Genomic DNA, 27640 nt, shown 5'->3' on the forward strand with positions numbered 1-27640 from the left:
ACGTTCCTCTGAGGTCAGGGCGAGACGTATCTCTTTTGTTTCCTGGGAGTAATAACTGAGGTTATGGTGCTACTTGAAGCATAGATCACAGGCAGAACCTTGAGAACTTGTGCTTTGTGAGTGTCACTCGGGCCACTAACACACTCCGGCTATTGATATCTATCAACTTTTGAAGGTTCTGAAGAGAAGGCAGGAAAAGCAAGGTCAAAGACAGTCCTCCACTTCGTCAGGAGGCGGAGACAGGTGACAGAGACAAGTTGAGAAAACAGGTGAGGGGAAGACAGAAGGAGACAGGAGGCTGAGAAGGCCACCCACAGAAATAGCACACTCTCAAGGTGTCAATAAGTTCCGAATCATATAGACATTTGACGGAGCAGTCGTCAGTTAGGTCCGAGAAGTGCCTAAACGTTGACACATTCTTGTTCTTCCAATGTGGTTGTAAATCCTCTACTCAGCACTGGCTCTGTTCTGCATCTCCTCCCATATCTTTCGCACCAGTGTTGATATTCTGCTTATCTTGACCTGATATGATATCAAGTCAACCTGATATCATTATTTCCAGATTCTTTCCTATTTTGAAGAGACCTAATTGTGTCTTGTTCCTTGTATTTCGGTAAACTTCTTTCTATGCCTTGCCGGAGTCTCTGGAATTGAGCACTTTTAAGGCGCGTGTGGTGCTCTACGGCCGAGTGGAAGACTTGATTCATATCGGTACATAGTTTACAATGTCTTCCGCGGAGGAAACTTTCCTGCTAGTTTTTGTATCGTCTGCAAAGGATGACACGAAGCTGTAACTTGTATTTTTATCTGTATCTGATATGTGAATGATAAGAAGGTCGGGCAGCAAGGACCAGACCTATACAGAGCTTCACTTTGTGTGACTCTTTGCATTCTGTTTAACAAGAAATGAATATCTATTGCCCTACTTTACCTGTTATTTCTTTGGACCTCATTTTATGGGCATTTATTATCTTCTTTCAGTGTTTCCCTGATTTTGTCATAGTGGTTGAGTAATTGCGAAAGACAGTTAGGTTCTTCCCGCTCTGTATCTACGTTGACCTAGGTCGAAAAGTTCATTGGCCTTCATGAAACTGGAGATTTTACTTCTAATCATTCTTTCAAAAACCTTAATAATTTGCGATTGGGCAGCCGGTCAATAGTTTTTAGCCGGTGCTTATAGTTCCTCCCGTGTAGAGTGGAGCTATATCTGATGATTCAAGTGGTTCTGATATCTCACAAGTGGCCAAGCTTTCTCCATGACACACTGAGCGCTCGTGCTACTGGTACTTTGTATTCCTTAATATATATATATATATATATATATATATATATATATATATATATATATATATATATATATAGGGAGTACCACCTCTGGCTGGAAGAAGGGGGACCCATAGCCTCGGAGGAAACCACACATAACGCATTGGAGGGAATGTGGTTCCCCTCCAATACAGTTTCTGTGTGCTTTTCTCCTACCACCCCCTTCCCTTTTTTTTTTTTTTTTTTTCCTTTATTGTGTATTTAAAGGTTACAAAACATACAAGACAAATGCCTAAAGGTTATGGATCTCTTGAAGCTCCTCCGCTTCTGGACAGGAACCGAGGACGCAGCAAGCATTTCCCCTCTGGATCGCCACACTGAGACGCTGAAATAAAAAACTGGAAGCCCTTGGGTCTCTGGTGACGTCAATGAGCTTGGACCCCAATTCCTTGAGAAATCCCAAGGCACTCTTGCCCCAGGGGCCATGCGTCTCAGACGCTATGGGAACAAAGAGGTATTGACCTTCCAGTCGCCTGTACTTGAGTGATTTTGCTGTTTCCCTGTGGTTGGCCGCCCCACCTGCTTGATCAGCTCCGAAGTGTACATAGGTGTCAGCCAGGGTGGATACACATGTGTAGTCCCACACCAACTGTCTACCCTCCTTCCAGGAGTATATGGTGATGCCATCAGGGCGAAGTGCTGGGAAATCCGGGTTTTGGACCCCTAGGATGCGAGGTTCTCTCTCCGCTGGGCACCCAGCTGAGACGAGGCTTCTCTTGATGATGTCATTGACCTCGTTGTGTCTTGCATGCCAGCCCTTTGTGCTTCCGCAATGCAACCCATGCAGTCCGTATTGGTCTGCTTCCACCCTGTTGCAAATACACTTGTATTCAGTGTGAATTGGGGCACCAAGGCGGAGGGCCACTGCTACACGAAGGGATTCTGGATCTAGGCGCGTGCCCATTGCAGACATGGGTACTGCCAGGAGGAAGTCTCCTGCATGGGGGGCACGCACTGCTCTGAGGCGGGCTTTCTCCTTGTCTGATGTTGCGACGCTTAGCATGGCATCAGCTACTTTTTCCACTAGAGGGTGGTCCCAGCCGGACTGTTTGTGTTGTTTTGTTGGCTCTATAATGGTTGCTGGGGCTGCAAGAACATTCCACTGATTTGAACATTCAGTGAAAGCAGGATCGTGTATTCCTGCTGAATCTCTCAGGGTTGCAGGTAAAATATCTCTGACGAGGTCGTGCGATGCATGAGAGGAGGAAAGGAAGGCTGGTAGAGCAATTTGGGAGGCTGTGCGGACACCAAGGCCGCCGAGTCTTACAGGAAGGGTTGCTTGCTCCCACTGAGAGTCGTCCAATGGCAGGTTAAGGACTTTCACCAGCATGGACCTCAGAAGGGTGTCATACACATTTAACTTAGGGCTGCTGTAGGATGGAGAACATCTCAGAAAGTAGGTCAACTTATATATATATATATATATATATATATATATATATATATATATATATATATATATATATATATATATATATATATATATATATATATGGAGTTCCAGGAGTCGAGACCCGTGACTGAGTGCATGGCCGTGTTGTCAATTTCTCTTTCAAAGCCTTTTATGCTCGTACTAATATTAGTAGCTAACTAACGTACTAATATTAGTAAATTTCACTGTAATCCTCAAGTGAACCAAGTAAGGTCTAGCTGCGAAACAGCGACTAAACTAACAGAAAGTTGTATTCCATAACTGGAACCGTTTTGTATAGAACTCCAAAAGCAATATAATAAAAGAAAGCAATCTAAGACAGATTGACTAAGAGCAGAACCAATGTAATTATTCCAGATATTAAAGAAATCGAACTAACTCAAAGGAGAAAAGCTAATTGTGATACTTGGTGATTCGACCCCCAGAAAGGCAGATACGGAAGGTCGCGGAAGCACGCAGCTTCCTCCTGTAAGCTTCCTGCAGCTTCTTACAGTTGCAACCCTTGCAACTGTAAGGGGTTACAACCCCTTACAACCCCTTTGTAAGGGGTTGCAAAGGACTCCTTCGTCTGCACTGTCTAGGAACACTGAATCAATTAACATTAGATGCTGTAAGTAAAATGTAATGACGCATTGGTTATTTTTTTTATAACATCGAATTAAAAAATTTTTTATAAACATTGATTATAATTGTATACGAAGATTTGTTATTAAGAGAGATTGGAAGATTTGCCTCATTAATAATTGGTTATAATGTAATGCTGAACAGTTGGTTAGTACCAATGTGCCGTGTTTTCATCGACAGTATCTGTACCATGTGTCCGACCACAGTACCTGTACCATGTGTCCGACCACAGTTCCAGTACCATATGTCCGACCACAGTACCTGTACCATGTGTCCGTCCACAGTACCTGTACCATGTGTCCGTCCACAGTTCCTGTACCATGTGTCCGACCGCAGTATCTGTACCACGTGTCCGACCACAGTACCTGTACCACGTGTCCGTTCACAGTACCTATACCATGTGTCCGACCACAGTACCTGTACCACGTATCCGTCCACAGTACCTGTACCATGTGTCCGACCACAGTACCTGTACCATGTGTCCGTCCACAGTTCCAGAACACCGTTGCCTGACAGATGAACATGTGTGTGTGTGTAAATGTTCTTGACAGCTCTGGTGAACAGCGGTTCAGCATGAAAATTCATTAGAACATCAGGTGTATCAGCGCCTAATGTCATATACAGTCTCCGTGGTGTAGTGGTAAGACACTCGCCTGGCGTTCCGCGAGCGCTATGTCATGGGTTCGTATCCTGGCCGGGGAGGATTTACTGGGCGCAATTCCTTAACTGTAGCCTCTGTTTAACGCAACAGTAAAATGTGTACTTGGTTGTATAAACGATTCTTCACGGCAGGGGATCGTATTCCAGGGACCTGCCCGAAACGCTACGCGTACTAGTGGCTGTACAAGAATGTAACAACTCTTGTATATATCTCAAAAAAAAAAAAAATATATCAGGAAAGATGTGTCATGTTGGCAGTATATAAAGCCTTCGCTTACGATACTGAACCTTTACAACCAAAGTGCCACGTCGTCGTCGTCGGCTGAGTCAAAGAACTTCTCTTCCTTGGGGTGACAATGACTGTTGCTCTGAAGACCTGATTCGCGACGATACATGCATTTAACCTAATGACGTGACGAATGAAAGGCTCACAAGTGGGTATACATCTTGGGGTCTGTTGACGCTTAGCTGCACAGTGTGGTGATTGATGCAATGCTGTCACACAGGTAAACATACATCAATACACGTATGTCAGCCGCCTTTATGAAAGTATAAGTGACGCCATAATCATATGGTTATTATTTTTGGATATATTGGGAAGGGTCAAGCCATTACGACAATGTAGCACTTGGAAGGATTCAGGATAAGGATTTGGGATGGGACGCGGGGGATGGAATGGTGCCCAACCACTTGTGGACGGTCGGGGATTGAACGCCGACCTTTTCTGAAGGGGAAAAAAATTCCTCTCGCAAAATTTAAAAGGTGACATTCATATTGTTCTTAATTAACTACAAAAGAAGTGAGGTATTATGTGAACTTTCTCCATTAGAGCTGAGTGTGTTGGCCTGGTGACGCACTCACTCTCACTGAGTGTGCTGGCTTGGTGACGCACTCACTCTCACTGAGTGTGCTGGCCTGGTGACGCACTCACTCTCACTGAGTGTGCTGGCTTGGTGACGCACTCACTCTCACTGAGTGTGCTGGCTTGGTGACGCACTCACTCTCAACGGAATTACTATTACTCACTGGAACATAACATTTCCCATTACATTCAGTCACAGTGGTAGAAATGTGAGTAATTCTATCAAGATCAATAATATTTAGTAGCGAGTATTTTCAGTGTTAATAACAGTAGTTGTATCAGTAGTAGTAGTAGTAGTAGTAGTAGTAGTAGTAGTAGTGGTAGTATAAGTAATAGTACCAGAAGTACTTATAGTGGTAAAAGTAATATATAGTAGTATTAGCAGCAATAGAAGCAGCCTTAATAGTAGCAAGTGGTAGTATTAGTTAAAGTGCCTGACTACGCCAAGGATGTTTTCACTACTGGATCATCAGAGGTGCAATACAGTTGCTAAATGAAGCTGTAAAGCTCCTATAACATTTATAGGAAGGATGGAGGAAGTTGAACCTAATAGAGAAATAAATCACAATAACGTGGCTGAAGTATGTTGACCAGACCACACATTAGAAGTTGAAGGGACGACGACGTTTCGGTCCGTCCTGGACCATTCTCAAGTCGACTTGAGAATGGTCCAGGACAGACCGAAACGTCGTCGTCCCTTCAACTACTAGTGTGTGGTCTGGTCAACAGAGAAATAAAGATAAAAACAAACAATTTATAAATGGTAGAAAGTTTCGGGTTTCCATTCGAATAACAGACAATTAGGAAGGAAAGAAAATACAAACATTGAGAAAGACTTTTTGAAACAAAAGAGAATAAAACTTCGAGGATATTAACCCTTCATATGTGATTCAATTCTCGGATTTTATCACATGAGCTGCAAATGAGAGAATGAGACGAGAGTATAGTGGAGATGGACATTTACGGTCCCCCAGCGAGCAACAACAGGCCTAGGCTAAAATTATGAATGCAGCCAAATACAATAGCATACAAAATACAGCAACAAACGACAAAAGCTATGAATACACCCACTGGCAACAGCAGTTCATAGGAAGACATCATAATTCACAATCACAGGAGAAGCCAACATTCGGGAGATTAACTCGGAATTCAGGGGACAAAACCAGTGGAATCTTCATAAAAGACCTTCCTGCCACAAAAAAATGAACCATATTGATTGTAAAAAAAATCAATGTATTTGACCGAACCAGGTGTTCATTTACACTGCAGTTGATGCCATCAAGATCATTAAATATAAAGCACCAATAGAATCCAACAATCACCTCTAAATTGTTTTTGACCATATAATGGAGAAGCTAAGAAAGAATCCAAGAAAATATTAGACGGAAGTTATTCAAGCTAAAAATTGGTGTTTAATAGGATTCATGAATTCCAGGAAAATAGGAGAGTCCAGAAGACTCTAATTCTTAAGAAGGGTATGTAATTCTGTAATGTACAGAAGTTCTGTGGCGCCGATATCATGTAAAACCTTTACTGTGTGTGTGTACCAGCTGCCTTCCAAACTCTGTGTAAGTTTAGAAGAGTTTCTGTTTGTAATACTGTCAGCTCGTCATCATCAAGTGAGCTAGCCGTGTTTCTGGGTGAGACCAGAGACGCGAGTTCGATCCCACCGAGCTGATACCTACATTATAGGCTGAGGATGTAGGTATCATAGACTGATACTTATATTATAGGCTGATAATGTAATTATCATAGACTGATACCAGCATTATAGGCTGATAATGTAATTATCATAGACTGATACCGACATTATAGGCTGATAATGTAATTATCATAGACTGATATCAATATTATAGGCTGATAAGGAAGGTATCATAGACTGATACCTACATTATAGGGTGATAATGAAGGTATCATAGACCGATACCTACATTATAGGAAACGAACTAGAATAAACTTTTTCGAGTTTAGAGTTTTATGTATTAAAATGCCGTTTCTGTAGTCACTTATTAGGGGTACAAATCTGAGTTAATTTGCAATTATAACTTGAGGTGCTCCGACGGCCTTGAATTGTTAAAATAATTATATTACAACACAACCAAAGTGTGTGTAGTGAGCATCTCATCGCCTGTAGACGATGAGGCACAATAGCGTTACTGCATGAAGATATGATGACCAAATGATGATGATGTTACGACGTCGTAACTTCGTTTCCTGATGTGGGGTTTAGAAATCATCTCACCACCTGTTCTGGACTTACCCAAACGGCCCATAACTCACCACGAAGCGGTGGCTGCATGGTGAGTCCCACCCATAACCCACCATATCATAGGGGGGAAAGGGACACTCTTCAATTCATCATCAGCATCCCAGTCTGATTAAATCATTTTAGTACGATTAGTTCCCTATTGTTTCAAACCCGGACATGATTTTCTGTGGTTACAATCTTGAATGAACCCATCTCAGGCACGTTCCAATCTCTATTTCCAGTGATGACCAGACCACACACTAGAAATTGAAGAGACGACGACGTTTCGGTCCGTCCTGGACCATTCTCAAGTCGATTGTGTTTCGACTTGAGAATGGTCCAGGACGGACCGAAACGTCGTCGTCTCTTCAATTTCTAGTGTGTGGTCTGGTCATCATACTTCAGCCACGTTATTGTGATTCATCGCCTGTCTATTTCCAGTCTTCAGTAGATTTTCCAGGTCCTCGCTGGATACTCAAATAGACTGTAAACAGTTTGGTCAAAGCGCAATACTGCCACGAGACTGTGGGTCTGTGTATTCTTGGGCCTCACAGTTCTGTGAAGGGTAATAGAGCGTATAGTAATAGATAGTAATAGAGCGTATTCCTCCTCTCGACTATATCCTTTCCCTCATGATCTGTCGCAGGTCCAGACCCATGATGTGCTTCCACTCGTCTCTAATCATTGCTAACAGAAAAGTCTCACGGCGACTAAAATTAGCTGTTCCTCTGACGGGGGTCGATGATGTGTTTCAGTTTAATACTTAGGTGACGTGAGGAACAAAAGGGTTCGCCACAAATGCTTGGAACCGTCACAAGATGGATTTTTATTAATTCAGTGTTAAAGGAGATTGGAGTTTTATTAAATGTCCGGGAAATACAGGAATTCGCGTGTATTTCACTAGAGTTCGAAGATTTGGTGATGGGTTTTCACCTCCCTCGAAGTACAAGCGGATATGGTGGTTAGCTACCATTAAGCTTTGTGAATGAGCACATCTGTCTCGATCCCTTCGAGATGATTTCACTTACCCACCTTTCACATTCATCTCTTCTGCCACTCACCACCTCAGACTCACCATCCCCACTCCCCCCTACCACTCGCTTCCCCTATACTCACCTCTCCCCCATTCGCCTGCCTCCCATTCATCCTCCCCCACTCGCTTCCCCTTCACTCGCCTCCCATCACTCATCTCTCCACTCCCACTCATCCCCCTCCCACTTAACACTCACCTCCACCCCCACTCACACCCCCCACCCACTCACCTTACCCCTGTCAAAGCACTTACGACCAATAGAGCTGTACACGCGCTGCTCAACATAGTAATTACCCAGCGGCCCACCTTGTTAACATTAATGAGTCATTAGACAGCAATCTGCTTTTTCTCTTGTTACAAAATTGGCATGTCAGGTAAGAGCACCGCTTTACAGCCACCTCTTCCCCCCTCTCTCCTACTACGCCTTCTTCAGACACTTGACAGCCTCCTCCTCTTCTCCTGCTACGCCATCTTCAGCCACTTGACAGCCTCAACTTCCCCAAGTCACACTCTGGTATTCCGTTGCTTTTGCATATTTTTTTTCCATGTCCACACTAATTGGAACACTTGGAGCAAGAGGAGAGTGTCATCTGGGTTTGGAGAGAAAGAAATGTTACAGAGAGCTGTCACTGGACTCGGAGATTTCAACTGGAGGCAGGTAATAATCCTTGACATCTCTGAAATATAGATGTGAGACATATATATATTTTATTTTGTAAGTAATTTAACACCTGCGACCTTATCAGGCATCAGGTTCCATCTTTGTTCCCAACGTCGCCTGATGTACGTCTCCCAGACTCGTGTTATCTCATTTTCGCATAAATTCACTATAAAACTGTTGTGCTTATAATGGTCTCAAGATAACACATGCGCATTAAGGCGTTAGATAACTATTGTTAATTAATTCAGAAGAGACAATTCTGAATATTGAATACAGACGCAGAGGGAAAAGTTATTTTTTTCGAGAAGGGGGGGGGGGGTTAAAGGCCCATAGGAACCCATTTTCCGTCTTATTGTTTCCTTGTGAGGTTAGCGGACAGGAGGTGGTCACTCTCTGGAGGATCCTTGTGAGGTTAGCGGACAGGAGGTGGTCACTCTCTGGAGGAGAGAGCTCAGGAGGTGGTCACTCTCTGGAGGAGGAGAGAGCTCAAGAATTGTCTGACGTCGGAAAATGTAATAGACCCAAGAACATTAGGTGTTACAACAAGCAGGCAAAACTGTGTTTACTGATTAATAAAGCTAAGCTACTGTGAGTATTGATGCGTATCGGCGAAGACGAGTAAGGAAGGGAGATCCGTGTACCGTCCTCCCCTCCTCCTTCCCCTCCTCCCCGTCACTCATTTACCCTTCACCACACCTCCACACACCTCAGGAGGGTGTTGAGACCTCCCTCTCAACACCCTCCTCCCCCCCCCCCCCACCCCTACGTCCTCCTCCTCGGCCTCAAACACATCTTGGAGGAAGGGATAAACTTTATAACAAAACGATAGCATTGATTTCAAAAAAAGAGGAAAGTCGTGCCTGGAAAACTTGGTCGGGTACTATGACAAGGTGTTTGAAAAACGACAGGAAAAATAAGGTTGTCAAAAAGCATTTGACACTGATTCAAAATCAGCATTCCTGACGAAATATGGGAACTATACCAGGAGAAATCGCCAAGCCATTACGACAATATAGCACTTGGAAGGGATCGAGATAAAGGTTTAGAATGGGACGGGGGGGGGGGGGAAGAATGGTGTACAAGATGAAGAGTTACAGTCAGAGGAGAGGTCTCCAGCTGGAGGAATGTAACAGGTGGGGTCCCTCAAGGATCGGTCCTGGGCCCACTACTCTTCCTAATTTTAGTAAATGATCTATCCAGGGTAGTGAGCTCGTACTTGTCAATGTTTGCAAATGATGAAAAGATAAAGAGGAATGATATAACAGAGAACTGCAGAATGTTACAGACCTTGACAAACTCCAGGAGTGTGCAAACAAATGGTTGCTAGAGTTCAATACTAATAAGAGTAAGGTATGGGGGAAGCGGGGAAAAAAAAAACTAGAAACTGTCTAAACCGTAAATGGAATGCAACTACAGCAATAGCAGAGAAAAGTAAATTTGGGAGTGGATATAATTCCAACAATAACACCAGAGGCGCACATAGGCAGGGTGACATCAGGGGCATATGGGACACTAGCGAACATTAGAGTCATGTTAAGAAACAACACAAAATTACAACACCTTCAAGGCAATCTACACAGCTTCCGTTAGACCAATACTGATCTAGAACTGCCGCACCGGCCTAGAATTCATACCTTGTGAAGCATAAAACTGAGATGTGAAAAGTACAGAGGTTTCCAAGAAGATTAGTGCCAGAGTTAAGCTGTGAAGGAAGGTTGAAGGAATGGACTTCACAACCTAGCAGGACTGAAGAAAATGAGGAAATATAATCACTACATACAAGATACTGAGAGGGAATAAGCAAGGAAGACAAGGACAACCTCTTAAAATTGAGAGAAAATAGGACAAAAAGCCACACATGAAAGCTTGAAACGCAAGTGAACCGAAGAAATGTCAAGAAATACTCGTTCCCTTACAGGGTGCTCAACAAGTGGAAAGCACTGAGAGAAGAGGTTGTGGAAGCCATCCACAAATTCAGGAGCAGATTCAAGAAAGAATTTGGACGAATCTGCTCACCTTACTTCACCATAATCACTGAGAGGTGAGCACTGTCACTCTCCCACAAACCAACTGCCCGTGCAAATATGGGATCAGGGGCCCTACTCCTTCCTCAGATGGGCAATGCTTGTTACGTTGCATATGATTAGGGAGGGCAAGACAGAATGTAACCAATGGGCAGTTACGTATCGGTTATAGGTCGTATCGGTCCCTCAAGTTTCTTCAGTCCAAGGGAGGGAAACAAGGACCTATCCAGGCGATAAATATCAAGTATGTGTCAAAGATATTTGCCACAAAACTAATAGTACAGTTTGCTACCACAAACTCGATTTAATTCAAACTCAATGTCTAAGATCTTGGTGCCCGACCCGAGACGGTTTTAACCCCGCAGACCCTTCGTATTGCAGCCCTATGCCCAGGTGGCCCAATTCACACCGAGTACAAGGGTACTTGCAACTAGTTGGAAGCTGACCAATATGGCTTGTATGGCCAGAAACGCCAAGGGCCAAGCACGCAAGACACAATTAAATTAATGATATCATCAAGAGGAGTCTAGCTGCCACAGCTCAGTACCCAGCAAAGAGAGAGAGAGAGAAAGAACATCATTTTCTTCTGCCCGAAGCCTTCGACAATCTTGTCAATTAAATATAATCGACCAAAATCATAAACCTTAGCAACGGAAACATTTAGATTTGTCCAATAATTTTCAGTAACATCCCCTTATACAACATCCCTCATTAAAAAAAATAAAAAAAATTCACTTCCACTGATAAATTGAAGTATACTAATGTAGCATATTAATATAAATGCCATCCTGGAAGCTGTGTATTCAGGAGCATATATTACGTTGGACACACGATTGACATTCTACGTTGGTGTCTCACACGTCACTGGCAGACGGGAGGAATTAAACTCCATAACAGCATCATCCTGAATCATCAAGTCATCGAGAGAGAGGCACCAGGCTCATCACACGCACCCTTGACTGAAGGAGGCAGAACACACTTGAGGCCATCTTTATTCGCAAGCTCGTCCCGGCAATTGACTCTCAAATGACTTCAACACCGAGCACCCAGCTATTTGATGGCCCTCCTTTGACCCAGAGGGAAGATATCCATCATGTTACTGGACAACTATTACGTGACGTTAGACAACTATTACGTGACGTTAGACAACTGTCACGTGACGTTAGACAACTGTCACCTCACCCAGTACTCTTCGATAAGTGAAGAGAACTATCAGGAGACACCACTAAGCCATGACGACTATATATCACTTGGAAGGGGTCAGGATTAGGATCTGGGATGGGACGAGGGGACAGGAACGGTGTCCAACCACTTGCGGACGGTCGGGGATTGAACTCTTCGATTAAAGACTTCTCATTTACAAAAAAAAAAAAAGTGTAAGATGGAGGTGAGGTGAACCGCACACATTTACATATGAAGATGTAAGATATCTTACATGTGATTTTAATCTTCTTGTCTCCACTGTTCCATGTGTAATATTACTGTAGATTGTCCCTAGAGTATTTTCAAACTTATTTATCGGATGTTATCGACGTTGAATCTGTATCTATAATAATAATTCAACGTCGATGATGTTGCCTGAGCGTTACTGGAAGATGTTTTGTCGACTGGGAATAAGAACGGGAGATGAGAGAATGTGTGTGAGGGAGAACGAGGAAGAGTGACGGAAACTGTGAGGTAGGAAGGGATGGAGAATGGGAGAGAGGGAATTAGAGAGAGAGAGAGAGAGAGAGACGGACAGAGACCCAGGTACCGCCGAATGCCCTTACTAATATATATATATATATATATATATATATATATATATATATATATATATATATATATATATATATATATATATATATATATATATATTATATTATATACTAATGCACCCAATCTCAGGCCGGGAGTGAACCCTGGATCTCATACACAAGTAAAGGAACACGAGGCAAAAAATGATATAAATTTGGATTGTATAATAATTTATAATGATAATTATATTCGTTTGTTTAGAGGTTTTGACCTCATTTTTTTAGGTAACTTAAAAAGTATTAGGATTCAGAAAATATATATTAAAATTGCCAAAACCAGATATAAAGCAATTACTATATGTAGTTTTCTTTAGATTTTTAGATTAGTTTTAGAGAAGGGAACACGCAGAGGACCTCCCCACGCTATGGGCAGGAAGGAAATTTTCAGGGGAAAGCGCCAAGCCATTGCGACTATATAGCCCTTGGAAGGGGTCAGAATAAGGATTTGGGATGGGACGAGGGGGAAAGGAAAGGTGCCCAACCACTTGTGGACGGTCAGGGATTGAACGCTGACCTGCATAAAGCGAGACCGTCGCTCTACCGTCCAGCCCAAGTGGTTGAGACTGAATGGGGTGAGAATATTAGGGAGGAAAGGGAACTATGCCACTTGCTTCCTCTTCTCAGTCCGTATCTTAGTTATAACCACTTCTCTTTCATCAGTTTCCTTTCTCCCTACCCATTTTTATTTCGTTTTTTTTTCTCTTATCCATTTCCTGGCCATTTTCCCCTCTTCGTGATTTCACTTTCCCTATTCCTTATCTTTCACTCCTTTTTCTTAATCAGTTTCTTCCCCACATACCATTTTCTTTATTCCACCTTCCCCCTCTTCCCCCCTCTTTCTCTTCCTTATCCAACAGGGTATTGTTAATTTATTGAGGCTCCATAATTCGTCTTGGTTATATTTGCATATAATTAGAATACACTGAGGCACCCAGCTGTATGATGGAGTGAGGGAGGGAGGGAGAGACAGAGTAGGAACAAGAAAGAAAAGGCGGAAAGAAAAAGGGTGTAGGAGAAGAGGGGAGATAAAACGAGAAGGAGGCGGGTAGGGGTGTGGAAGGGTGGAGGGGGGGGGGGTTTAAGGCGATGTTGTGTGTGTGTAAATCATCATAAATTATCGTAAATCATTGTAAATAAGAGTTCTCTCACTCCCCCTTATGCCAGCACTAGCTGGTGAATGCGTGATGGAGGACATGTACGGGGGCTACGATGGCCGACAATCCCGACGGTTTCAAACATCCGCGCGTCTCTGTTGCCTGCGGTCAGATGGCACGGTGTTGTGCTCAGCTTTAATTAGCTGTTTTGGTGTCGGTGTAAAGGAGAGAAATATATTTAGAGCGAGTAATATAGCGGAGCGACAGAGCAGGGGGGATGTTGATGTAATATTTGAGCAACAGAGCAGTGCAAATGGAGTGATAAAAATAGTGATATTGGAATGGATTTTACTTTCACTCATGACCGTTGGTATAGACCATGTGCACGCGACGTACATATATGACTACATGTTATATGTAGTCAATGCGGCGGCCCCCCTTGGGAATAACTGGCGCCGGCGCCGCATGTTGACAACGCCAAATGGGTAAGATGACTGTTGATAACTGGAGGAGAGCGCTGACTGTGTGAGACTTCAGCTCTATCCAGTCTCCAAGTGTAACTGTATTAGTGGATCATTTCTTTGTACATTGTTAAACGCTTTGAGTAAATATTGTCCTGCTCATATATTTTATTTGCTTGAGCTAACAGCTCCTAAGACGCCAAGCAATGGTGTGTGTGTGTGTGTGTGTGTGTGTGTGTGTGTGTAAATCACGAAAGTTAACACGTGAGGAAAAATGTGACAGTGTCAGACCACGGAGGAAGAATTGGAACAGGAATTTCCTTAAGTACTTTCGTATTTAATAATACATCTTCAGAAGGGTGAGTTACAAATAAAACGATATGGCCACATATAGGCAGGAGAGAGATGAAGTGAAGTGAGGTACACTGATAAAATTTTGTTTATGACTGGGATTGGGTGGGTATGAATAGGAGCAGCATCCTATGGGGCAATAGGCCTTTTTTTTTGGGGGGGGGGGAGTAAAGAGGAAGGAGAGGCAAAGGTGAAGGGAAGTTTAGAAGTGGGAAGTACAGTGAGAGGTATGAAAGCAGGCGGGCTGTCCGCCTTGCTGACAATAGGCCTTCTGCAGTTACCTTTGTTCTTATGTTCTTATGACCCAAACATGGATAATAATAGCATAAAATAGAGAATATAAACAATGAATTAACAAGACAAATGTGTCTCAATGATCTTACTCAAATCGCCCTTTAACTGATCTATGAAAAATGGATCTAAATTATATAAACCATTGATAATGTTTAAATTATATGTTTTTGTAATCTGCATTAAAGCAGATTCAATTATGTTCCTATTGAAAGTGATTTAAAAATCCTTATTGAAGAAGTCATCTCCCAATCAATTTGGTGAGAATTTGCTGACAAATGAACAAACAAAGCATTTAGACAATTGACCATCTCTTACAGAGTATTTATGTTGCGAAATTTCTACATTTCAAATCTTTAGATGTTTGCCCAACATAGAACCTATTACAGTCTTTACAAGTAATTTTATAAAGACACAATTATTGTGTCATTTATTATTAAATTATTATCTCCCAGGAAAGGCACAGGGGAAACAAAAGTCGAAGGCAAAGTCTCACAAAATATGATAGAATTTACAATCCAGAAATATTGGAACGTTGATGGAAGATTGATCATGTGCAAAAAAAAAAATTAAAAAATACAAGATTAACTAATAGTCAAACAAAAAATGTTTAACAATTCAACATTCAAGTACAGAAAAAAATCCATAAAACATCCAACCTGATATGTTTAGCTTAGTTATATCACAAGAGATGCCAAGTGCCCCAAACACGACATATATTGTCTGTAACGTAGATAATAGCCAATAGCTTGGTGCTCTCCCCCTGATAGTTCCCTTGTCTTCTTACGTAGATAGCCATAGATAGCTTTACGAATATATCTACACTCCATTTTCATATAATGAAGAACTCAGTTTACACGCCACACACCCTGAAACTAACATATAATCAAATGTATAAAATACGATCAACGTGACCATAGGGGCAGACGACTTCTGAACACATCCTCTTATTCTGCACAATCCAGCTACTCTGAGGGTGTCCCACTGTGCACCCTGCCAGTGTGAACTGGTCCCAGAGGGGATGACCAATGTAAACAAACGATCCTCACATATCTTCGTCGAACGAAATGACACAAAACATTATATATGTGTTTATATCATGATACCAAACGTCAGTCACTGAGACTACAGACATACAGTCTTCGATAAAGTGAATAATCAGTGCTTGTCTACGTTTGACGAACTGGACCAAGACAGAACACGATCCGGGATCTGTGGCCAACAACCACTCACGTCCAAGCCAATTCTCATTGAACTTTACTAATATGCAAATTAAATACAAGAGCGGGTACTGATAATCATCTTACATGCAAGTAACTCTGTTACCTCAGGCATAATTTGACAATGGTTCCAGTCCAATAATTCTCAAATTATACCGCACTGGGTAATAAAAAACACCGCTCTCTCATACCTACTCAATTCAATTCATTATTCCACAAATATTTGCAGTCTCATTCATTATCCCGAAGGATAATGTTATTGACCAACGTATTCTTGACAAAATTATAAATGCTGGTAATGATGTATATATATATATATATATATATATATATATATATATATATATATATATATATATATATATATATATATATATATATGTATATATATATATATATATATATATATATATATATATATATATATATATTTCTATATATTTCTAGATCTATAAATGAAAATGTCTTTATGGCTGTCTCTCCGTCCGAAGGCAGATATGTTCCAGATATGGTGGGACAGAAATAGCTACCGGACTTAAGTCCAGACGAGAGCGCGGTAACGAGGATGGGGGGACAGGAGTGAGGAGACAATAAAATCAACACGTAACGAAAGAGAGGTGGTTTACGGGCTCACCATAGCCCGTGCTACATGGACACTTCGTCCTGAGTAGCTAAATCTTTAGCAACTACGAAAGAGAGGACTCGTCCAGAGTCCGCGAGGGACGAGGACGTAACGCTGCGTCGATCTCCCGCAGCAGAAATCAGTAGAATCAGATCGACAGCATATGCTAAACTCACACTTATCAGGATAGCCTTCAGAAATTTCAATATTGATGCATTCCAAATATTTAACACGGGGTAAATATGATCTGTGCAGGTCGGATTTATGCTATAATGCAAAATAGAGGGGATATAATCCTCACCTATAAAATACTCGCAGGAAACGATGACATATATTAGGACTAAATGCTCAGGTTAATCAGCCTCGTAACGAGAGAACATACAGTATATGAACATTTATGTTCCGGTGTTTACCGGCACAAGGGAGCCGGTCGGCCGAGCGGACAGCACGCTGGACTTGGGATCCTGTGGTCCCGGGGTTGATCCCGGGCGCCGGCGAGAAACAATGGGCAGAGTTTCTTTCACCCTATGCCCCTGTTACCTAGCAGTAATATAGGTACCTGGGTGTTAGTCAGCTGTCACAGGCTGCTTCCTGGGGGTGGAGGCCTGGTCGAGGACCGGGCCGCGGGGACACTAAAAAGCCCCGAATTCATCTCAAGATAACCATCTCAAGAATTTAGCATGCAGATAGGACACAGGAGAGTGTGAGAAAACACTTAGTGGAAATGTTATTAATAGAATGGAACAAACTAGAAGGGGAAATTTTACCAGGCCACGTTCATCAGTAGTTTCAGAATGCAGTTATGACGTGGGACAATATGGAGTCGGGAGGGAAGGGCGGGACCAACGAGGTGAAGATCGAGTTTGCAAACTTTGTTAAGGTAAGTACCGTTAAGTTAGACATGAGTTTACAGGTGCATTCAAGTGTACAGGTAATTATATACTTAGTTTTATATATATATATATATATATATATATATATATATATATATATATATATATATATATATATATATATATATATATATACACGTACAAGTAAATGTACACGTACCGGTATGTGTACAAGTACTGTTATTTATACACGTACACTTAATTGTACACGTAGAGGTTAGTGCACATGTACAGGCAAGCATACACATACAGTTAATCATACACACCCCTCTGGTAGGCACACACGTAAGCAGACACGTACAAGTGCACACATACAAGGTAGGCGTACATGTACAGGTAAGTTCATATACGTACAGGAAGGTGTACACTGTTACTTGGAATGAAGTACTGCGGTCATACCCACCAGTGATGAGGTCAAAAGGTGTCTGCTGGAGCTGGATGTGACAAAGGCTGTTGGGCCTGACAGAATCTCACCATGGATACTAAAGGAAGATGCAGAAGCACTAAGTGTGCCACTCTCTATGGTGTATAACAGGTCACTGGAAACAGGAGACTTACCAGAAAGTTGGAAGACAGCTAACGTAGTCCCAATATACAAGAAGGGTGACAGGCAAGAGGCACTGAACTACAGGCCAGTTACCCTAACTTGTATACCATGCAAGGTGATGGAGAAGATCGGGAGGAAAAGGCTCGTAGAGCACCTAGAAGGAAATAACTTTGTAACGCACCACCAACATGGATTCAGGGATGGTAAATTGTGCCTCACAGGTTTAATAGAATTCTATGACCAGGCAACAACAATTAGGCAGGAAAGAGAAGGGTGGGCTGACTGCATTTTCCTAGACTGCCAGAAAGCCTTTGACACAGTACCCCATAAAAGGCTGTTAAAAAAGTTGGAGCAACAGGCAGGAGTAAAATGGAAGGCGAACTCCCTTATCCACTCTCCAGTGGATAAGGGAGTACTTAAGCAACTGGAAACAGCGAGTAACGGTGAGGGGGGGGGGAGACATCAGAGTGCCGAGATGTCACCAGCGGAGTCCCACAGGGCTCAGTACTTGGGCCCATCTTGTTTCTAATATATGTAAACGATCTTCCGGAGGGTATAGACTCGTTCCTCTCAATGTTTGTTGATGATGCAAAAATTATGAGAAGAATCACGACGGATGATGATAGACAGAGAATACAGGACGACCTGGACAAACTGGAGGAATGGTCTAGAAAATGGCTGCTAAAGTTACACTCAGGAAAATGTAAGGTAATGAAATTAGGCGAAGGAAGCAGGAGGCTGAACACAAGGTACCATCTGGGAGGTGAAATCCTTCAAAAGTCAAATAGAAAGAAAGATCTGGGGGTTGATATCACACCGAACCTGTCTCCAGAGGCCCACATCAAAAGAATATCATCAGCGGCATATGCTAGACTGGCCAACATAAGAACTGCCTTTAGAAACTTGTATAAGGAATCGTTCAGGACCCTGTATACCACTTATGTAAGACCAATCCTGGAGTATGCAGCTCCAGCCTGGAGTCTATACCTAGTTAAACACAAGACAAAGTTAGAGAAGATTTAGCGGTATGCCACCAGGCTCGTCCCGGAACTGAGAGGAATGAGCTACGAGGAAAGGCACAAGGAGCTGAACCTCACATCCCTGGAAAACAGAAGAGTAAGGGGAGACATGATAACCACCTACACAATTCTCAGGGGAATTGACAGGGTGGACAAAGACAAACTCTTCAGTACGGATGGAATACGATCAAGGGAACACAGGTGGAAACTTAGTACCCAGATGAGCCACAGAGACGTCAGAAAGATTTTTTTCAGTGTCACAGAAGTTAACAGATGGAATGCATTAGGCAGTGATGTGGTGGAGGCTGACCCCATACACAGTTTCAAATGTAGATATGATAGAACCCAATAGGCTCAGGAATTTGTACATCAGTTGATTGACAGTTAAGAGGCGGGACCAGAGAGCCAGAGCTCAACCCCTGCAAGCACAATTAGGTGAGTACACACACACACACACACACACACACACACACACACACACACACACACACACAACAGGGGCCTCGTAGCCTGGTGGATAGCGCTCAGGACTCGCAATTCTGTGGCGCGGGTTCGATTCCCGCACGAGGCAGAAACAAATGGGCAAAGTTTCTTTCACCCTGAATGCCCTTGTTACCTAGCAGTAAATAGGTACCTGGGAGTTAGTCAGCTGTCACGGGCTGCTTCCTGGGGTGTGTGTGTGTGGTGTGGGGGAAAAAAGTTGTTAGTAAACAGTTGATTGACAGTTGAGAGCAAACCTCAACCCCCGCAAAACACAACTAGGGGAACACACACACACACACACACACACACACACACACACACACACACACACATACATATATATATATATATATATATATATATATATATATATATATATATATATATATATATATATATATATATATATATATATATATATATATATGTCGTACCTAGTAGCCAGAATTCACTTCTCAGCCTACTATGCAAGGCCCGATTTGCCTAATAAGCCAAGTTTTTATGAATTAATTGTTTTTCGACTACCTAACCTACCTAACCTAACCTAACCTAACTTTTTCGGCTACCTAACCTAACCTAACCTATAAAGATAGGTTAGGTTAGGTTAGGTAGGGTTGGTTAGGTTCGGTCATATATCTACGTTAATTTTAACTCCAATGAAAAAAAATTGACCTCATACATAATGAAATGGGTAGCTTTATGATTCCATAAGAAAAAATTTAGAGAAAATATATTAATTGAGGAAAACTTGGCTTATTAGGCAAATCGGGCCATGCATAGTAGGCTGAGAAGTGAGTTCTGGCTACTAGGTACGACATATATATATATATATATATATATATATATATATATATATATATATATAATATGACACCAATGTTAATAAAACCAAATAGTAATAAGAATAAAAAACACTAATCACGCATTTTTCGACAGTTCTATTATTTATGATGCGAAGAAAAATAATATCTTTTTGCTTTATTGAGCACCTCTCCCCGGCCGACACAAAGGGTAAAACCAACATGTTCGCCTTCCCTCTCCCCCTCCCGCCTCTCCCCTCGCGTCTTCTATCGGGCCATCGCTGGGTCGTGTCGGAGATGCAAAGCGCAACTAGACGACCCCAAGAGCACCGACAGGCCGACAACGTGGCTGGATTGAGACGCGGCTCGCATCGAAGCAGGCGAGCCGACGGGGGCGGCGGGAAAGGCGAGGCGTCTGTGGAAGGTGTCTGTCTCGCTGATGGGTTGTGATGGAGCAGAAATGGAAGGAGGGACGGAGTTGGTACGTGGAGCGTGGTGGTGGTGGTGGTGGGGGGCAGGAGCGGGTGAACCAGGGTATTGTGGGTTCATATCTCGTCCAACCATCAGTTGTCTGTGGCGCGCCGCTACCGACATCGTCGTCCAGGGTTCGTGGCAGCACCAGGCTATATTTTTAATGGTCTTTGTGGGTGTTGGTATGCAACCTGTCCTCAAAACAGAGTCCATATAGCCTGCTGATACACGAAATGTGCTTTATTCATGATTAACGATGTTTTCCTCGACAAGTGGTTCGCTCATATCCAGAGTTCGAACCCCACTTCTGGATAACGCTGCACACACACGAGTTCCTGAAGTACGAGTAATAACTAACGGAGTCACAACATCATGCCAAATCTGTGGTTAACTTTGCTATTAAACAAAACATATAACAATACTAATTTTAATATTTAAATAATATCGTTTTGATTACATTTGATTTAGAATATTAAGTGATGTACACCATGGAATGGAATTGGCTTATGAACATGCTGTTCATTCAAAATAGAAAATCTATCAACTATGTATTAATATTATTTTACATTAGCATTTTTGCATACTTATTCGAAGGTTAAATGTTTAGGTTCTGTTGGCAACTATTTGTATATGTTGAGCGATGGGTGTAGGACTTATTGTTGCAATTCGAACGGAAGTCGTCAGCAAAATACTGTTCTAGAAATGTTCGAACGTCATCAGATGTGAGTCGTGTGTCAGCTCCTCTTCATCAACAAATGTGAAATGCTCATTAATCCAGCCAAACCCCCCCCCCCCTTTTTTTTTAATGAACAGCGCTTTTTACACAACTCCCAACGGCAGTCGTTCGAATATTTCTCGAACATTGCTTTGTTGACATCATCTGCATTTCACCCACGTTACACAAACACAAATAATTGTCAACAAAGCCTGAACACCTAACATAACCTAATACATACCTAACTATAACCCAAATTCAAATAGGCAATAATATTAATTTACATATGATAAAATATTGATATCGAACACACAGTCCGTTCAATTAGATGAACGCATCTTTGGTATCGGCTGCGGCCTGCACGAGTACAGCCTGTGGACAGTTTGCGGATGTAAAGTATTTGTCAATCATAAACAGGGTGATTGACGGTTGCAAGGATGAACATTTGACCATTGTTGATGAGTCCGGGCTGCAGGAACATAGTGTTAGAGATGCTTACACCACCAAGTCATGATCTAACGAGTTCTATGGTTTTCGATTATTTGAACTTTAAAGCTTGAAGTTTTAATTGCTGAAGTCCATTTCATCGTCAGCCTCCCATAATCAACACATTCTAAATGCTCGCTAATCCAACTTGTTTATGAGTGAAAACCATTCACACACGACTCATATGTGGTTCTGAAGTTCACTTCTCTAATAATGCATTGCGTTGATGCAATCACAGGTCCTAGCCTGAGGACCTGTGATCGTAACCATGAGATCGTCCACAGGCTAAGCTCGTTAAAGCGGCAGCCGTCCTCCCCATATGCATTCATCAATTTTAACATATTGTGCATTAAAAATTGATTTGTTCTCATATAAAAGGTAATATTGTTATATATTAAATTTCTGTGTAAAGTCAGGCATTGGTTAGGATGAGTGTGTAGGTTCTGTTGGCGATTATTTTTATATGAAGTACGTGGGTGAAGCATTTACAGGGCTGTGATTCGAACAGAGATCGTCAGCAAAGCACTGTTCGAAAAATGTTCGAACATCATCCGTAGTGAGTCGTGTGTAACAGCCCGTCTTCCAAACAACGACCCAAAAGTGATTCCATGCACCCGCCAAACCCCCTGTTTATGAATGAAAAATCATTTACACACCACTCACAATTGTTGACGTTCGAACACTTCCGAAACAATTGCTTCACTGACGAATTTTGTTCGAACCACAACGCTGTAAATGCTTCACCTACGTACTACAAATACAAATAATCGCCAACAGAACCTAAACACCTATCCTAACCTAACCTATGCCTATATATGCACAATACGCTAATATATTAATATTAATTTATATTTAAGGAAATTCCCGTTTTGAATGAACAGCATGTTAAAATTAATGAATGTGTCTGTGGGGTCGACCGCTGGATGTAATGGACTTGAGTCGAAGACGGGTTGCAGGTAAAGCGTTTTCATTCATAAACAAAGGGAAGAGGAGGTTGCAGCTGCATGGAATGAACTCTAGGCGTTAATTGATGAGAACTTGTACCTGTGTATACCTGACACTTTGTACCTTGGAAGCTTTCCTCGAAAATGTTACTCTTATTTTAACTGTTCAAGAGACACTTTTCGAAAAGTGGGAGACACTTTACTCCCACTTTTCAGAGGAATAATTATCTCCATTTAAAATCCATAAGATGCTTCGCTCATGGATTTTAAATGTAAATAATCAACCCTGAAGATACACCAAGCACCCATCCTACCTTGTGTCTGCTTTGTGTCTGTTCCAGCGATTAATGAGTCCCCGCGGCCCGGTCTCTGATCAGGCGTCTCCTGGTTTATGGTCTGGTCAACCAAGCTGTTATAGACGCAGCTGTTCGCAGTCTGACGTATGAGTCACAGCCCCGGTTGATCATGAATCATTAGGAGGTGTTCATCAAGTTCTCTTTTGAAATCTGTAAAAGAACAATAACTCTTAAAAATGACTTGTTTTTTCTTGAGATGAAGCTGTTTTTATTATAGTGTAAAAGAAGTATTATAAATTATTCTGGATTGTCGAGACCAAGCGTGTGGGGAAAAATGACTTATTTGGATCACTGTATCTTCATGAATGAATAATGTGGTCGTCTTAGAGTGTGGGTATTTTTTTTAATCGATATCTTTTGGTGCTGAGGACGTTTGGGGGAACCAGTTATTCCGGTGCTAGGAGCTTTGATCCGTTGTGTGTTTTTTATTTCCGAACATCCACCTCATTTACTAAACCATTCAGTAAATAATTCTCTCTCTCTCTCTCTCTCTCTCTCTCTCTCTCTCTCTCTCTCTCTCTCTCTCTCTCTCTCTCTCTCTCTCTCTCTCTCTCTCTCTCTCTCTCTCTGTACAACGAATATTGCGTCAGATGAGCTCTAAGACTTGATGAATATTTGAGCCACTAAGCACAATAAAAGTAAGATTTTTCACCCACCTCTGAAGGACTTTATGTCGTGGTACAATACCTTCGCCAGAGTTGAGTGAGAGGGCAGTAATATTGCTGCTCACCCAACCGTTAAGTGAATGTGTGTGTGTCTGTGTGCGTGTGTGTGTGTGTGTGTGTATATATATATATATATATATATATATATATATATATATATATATATATATATATATATATATATATATATATATATATATATATATATATATATACACACACATACATGTATTTACTATTTATATTTTTTATTTGTGCCTGCAGAATCGAGCTATTAGCTCTTGAACCCCGCTTTTCTAACTAATCTATTTTTGCCCTGTTATGTTTACTACATATATTTCTCTCTAACACACACACACACACACACACACACACACACACACACAGGGGGGGCCTCGTAGCCTGGTGGATAGCGCGCAGGACTCGTAATTCTGTGGCGCGGGTTCGATTCCCGCACGAGGCAGAAACAAATGGGCAAAGTTTCTTTCACCCTTAATGCCCCCTGTTACCTAGCAGTAAATTGGTACCTGGGAGTTAGTCAGCTGTCACGGGCTGCTTCCTGGTGTGTGTGTGTGTGGTGTGGAAAAAAATATAAAAAAGTCGTTAGTAAACAGTTGATTGACAGTTGAGAGGCGGGCCGAAAGAGCAAAGCTCAACCCCCGCAAACACAACTAGGTGAATACACACACACACACACAGACACTTGCGACGAGGCTTGTCCCAGAGTTGCGAGGTATGAAGAGTGCCTGAAGGAACCTAACCTGACGACACTAGAAAAAATGGAGGGAGCGGGGAGATATGATAGAAACATAAAATACTTAGAGGGATTGACAAAGTAAAAATAGAATAAATGTTCACAAAGAATGCCAACAGAACAACGGGTCCTGGGTGGAAACTGGAAATTCAGATGAGTCACAGAGATGTTAGGAAGTTTTATTTTAGCGTGAAAGTAGTGGGAAAATGGAATGAATGCAGGTTGTGGAAGTAAACTTTATTTATGATTATGAAGCTAGGTATGATAGGGAAATAGGATAGGAGTCATTGCTTTAAACAACCGGCGGCTAGAAAGGCGGAATCCAAGAGTCAATGCTCGATCCTGCAAGCACAATTAGGTGAGTAAAAAAATCTCAGGAAGCAACCCGTGACAGCTGTCTAATTCTCAGGTACCTACATATTATTAGGTGAACAGATGCAATAGGGTGAAAGAAATTCTGCCTATTTGTTTTCCGCTTCCGCCGGGAATCGAACCCGGGCCATTAGGATAACGACGGTAAAGCGCTGTCCACTGAGACACGAGGTTTTGTGTGTGTGCGTACTCACCTATTTGTGCTTGCGGGGGGTTGAGCTCTGGCTCTTTAGTCCCGCTTTTCAATTGTCAATCAACTGGTGTACAGGTTCCTGAGCCTATTGGGCTCTACCATATCTACACTTGAAACTATGTATGGAGTCAGCCTCCACCACATCACTTCCTAATGCATTTCATTTGTCAACCACTCTGACACTCCAAAAGTTCTTTCTAATATATCTGTGGCTCATTTGGGCACAATTTCCACCTGTGTCCCCTAGTGCGTGTGCCCCGTGTGTTAAAGAGCCTGTCTTCATCTACCCTATCAATTCCTTTGAGAATCTTGTATGTGGTGAGCATGTCCCCCTTAACTCTTCTGTTTTGTTTAACTCTTCTGACCAAAGTGTGTGTGTGTGTGTGTGTGTGTGTGTGTGTGCGCGTGTGTGTGTGTGTGTGTGTGTGTGTGTGTGTGTGTGTGTGTGTGTGTGTGTGTGTGTGTGTGTGTGTGTGTGTGCGTGCATGCTTACCTACCAACACCCGTGTTAGTAAGTTAAGAAATCAAAATTAATGTATATATAAATAAATATAACATCAATTGATCTGTCTTGACTCAAGAACCGTCAGAACCACTTTCTCGTCAGCTTATGAAGAAGTCATAAGCACCAGAGCCTCGGCCCCACACCAAACAATGTGTAAGCGATAGTAACACAGCCGACCAGTCCTGCTCCTCCCCCCCCCCACACACACACACGAAACACGAGGCAACCAATCGCAAAGATGTAGGTCAGACCGACCAACATCATGTATATATATCGTCTTTCTCAAGCCTTTCCCCCCCCCCTTAAAGGACGCGATAACACGTATCTGTTATAATTGTTAACTAATAACTACGAGCATAAGCAGCTGGAAAGTACGTTTTCCTGTTGTGGTTTAAGAATATTTGATAAACCCCCAAAAATATAAGCGAGAAGAGTTATTCGGGGTGCAAGTTAACACAGAGCGAGAAACGATAGCATGAAACCCGCTTGAAATAAATGTATTTAAAGTGTGTGAGAAAACCTGTTTTAGCCACTGGACGGATAGAACACTGGGACAAATTACCTGTGAGGAGTAATACAAAACACACACACACACACACACACACACACACACACACACACACACACACACACACACACACACACACACACACACGCACCTTTAAGAAACGAATAGAATATATATTTATTTCTATTATATATATACATACATGTCAAATTAAATTCTGGAGTTGAATTTAATTATTGATTCTCCTTTTTAATGGAAACTATACCTCAAGTGAGGGATGTCTCTCCTGAACACTTACTGGTTCACAGTGCTAGGAATCAAGAGTAAGTGGTAGTGGCAGCCATCAGGAGTAATAAGATAAGTGGTTGTAGTAGCTGTAAATAGTAGATCAGTAAGTGGTAGTACCGACAGAAGGGTGTAGTAACGCCATTAAGTGACAGAAGCAACACAGTGTAGTAGTAGCAACAGTATATGGTGGTAGCAATAGTAAGTTACAGTAGCAACAGTAAGTGACAGTAGCAACAGTAAGTGGCAGTAGCAACAGTAAGTTACAGTAGCAACAGTAAGTGACAGTAGCAACAGTAAGTGATAGCAGCAACAGTAAGTGGCAGTAGCAACAGTAAGTGGCAGTAGCAACAGTAAGTGACAGTAGCAACAGTAAGTTACAGTAGCAACAGTAAGTGACAGTAGCAACAGTAAGTGACAGCAGCAACAGTAAGTGGCAGTAGCAACAGTAAGTGGCAGTAGCAACAGTAAGTGGCAGTAGCAACAGTAAGTGACAGTAGCAACAGTAAGTGGCAGTAGCAACAGTAAGTGGCCGTAGCAACAGTAAGTGGCAGTAGCAACCGTAGGTGGAAGAAGTTAGGAAGAGAATCTTAGGAGAATAGTAGGAAGATAATCTTTTTGCCTTTATATTCTTATCTGTTTGGAGAGAATCAACAGCCATTCCAGTAACGGTGCTTTTTTTATTATTTGCTTTAACGATGCTTTACCATGTTTACTTTTTTTACATAACTTTTCCAATCAGAAAAATAATGTAATCACCGAAAATCTTCTTTTATATCTCATTTCATCTTATCCAATACAAGTTCCGAAAAGTTCAACCATAAAATTTATTGATCTTCGTTAACGCTGCTTAAATTTAGCCTCAAATCTGTTTTTCAAAATGAGTTTTGAGTATAAAAGTTGTAATATAAAACCAACTCGATAAATAATTTCGTGTGTGCA

Source organism: Procambarus clarkii, chromosome 39 (genome assembly GCF_040958095.1).
Source record: "Procambarus clarkii isolate CNS0578487 chromosome 39, FALCON_Pclarkii_2.0, whole genome shotgun sequence".
In the NCBI taxonomy this organism is placed as follows: Eukaryota; Metazoa; Arthropoda; class Malacostraca; order Decapoda; family Cambaridae; genus Procambarus; species Procambarus clarkii.